Source organism: Aphelocoma coerulescens, chromosome 18 (genome assembly GCF_041296385.1).
Source record: "Aphelocoma coerulescens isolate FSJ_1873_10779 chromosome 18, UR_Acoe_1.0, whole genome shotgun sequence".
Lineage (NCBI taxonomy): Eukaryota > Metazoa > Chordata > Aves > Passeriformes > Corvidae > Aphelocoma > Aphelocoma coerulescens.
In genome coordinates, this window is record NC_091031.1 from 2,435,844 (window position 1) to 2,437,105 (window position 1,262).

Below are 1,262 nucleotides of genomic sequence, written 5' to 3' on the forward strand. Positions count from 1 at the left end.
GCCAGCCTGGGAGCAGGGATTTGGTTCCTTTTAGCCCCTTTTCCCTCCTCTCATCCCTGCCATGCTCAGACAGGCTCTATGTATAAAGTATTTGTGTATTTGAGTTTATGGTGGTGCTGACATCTCAGGAACTTCCTGTGTCCCATTACTGAGGTGATGTTTGTGCTCAAAAAGAGATTTCCCTATTAAAATCCAGCCAGGGAAGGAAGTTTCAGCCATGTGGTGTCTGACAGATAACGGAGAAACCAGAGCTGTAGACAGGCACCAGGAACATCGGTCTGCTTCTGGAATGAATGCTGGGAGCTGTAAAGCCTGGAAAATGGATAAATTCCTGTGTTCTCCACTGTGTTTTGACTGAAGGGTGGAGGAATCACTCAGTTTTTCACTGGTGGTGTGTAGGTGTTGCTGAAGGTGGGGTTTGTGGCACCTGCCCTGGTGCTCTGCTGTCCCTGCTGAGCAGCTCATGGTTCTGTTTCACCTTCACAGGTGAAATGTTCCAACATTCCCAGCTGAGGAAGCAGAGGGAGATGTAGCTTGACCCGTGATTCCCAACCTCAGGCAGCAAAAAGGGCGGCAGAACCCGGGAGAGAACCCTGGTGGCTCCCCAGCCCTCGCCAGGTACGTGCAGGGTGGCATCTCCTGCAAGAGCATTTTCCATGGAGTTCTGTTCTCTTTCCCTTCCCTGGAGGTCATGGGCAGCCCTGCTGGGCAGCCCTGCTGGGCTGATGGAAGGGTTCCAGCGGAGCGAGGAGGGGAGCCAGCGGTGCTGGCCCTGCTCCAGCAGGGAACGGGGTTACTCACGCCCAATTGCACAGCCCGGGGGCAGCTGGCACTGCTCTCCCTGCTCTGGCTGCCTGCCCTCAGCTCCTGCCGTGGATGCTGGAGTCGTGCTCCCAGAGAGGTGTTTGGGATTGGGATTTACATGGAGAAAAATAAGCCCAGCTTAAGTCAGGTCTAGTGAGTTGGCCTAGAGCTGGTGCTGCCTTTGGGTGGAGGGATGGCGTCCTGAGGCACCTTCTGCCCAGATTCCCAGCTGGATTCCCCATTTCTCTCATTCCAAGTGGGCACTGCCAATTTCTCCATGTGACAGGCACATAACGTGTATGAGAAGGCATTAAAAGATGAAAAACTGAAAATGAAAAATTCTTGTGAAAATATAAAAATAGGAGACACCAAATGCTGCAACCGCCTGGCTTTGGCTTTGGAAATTATTTTGTCATTTAATAAAGGTTTATATTTTTTTCTCACACCAGTCCTGAAAA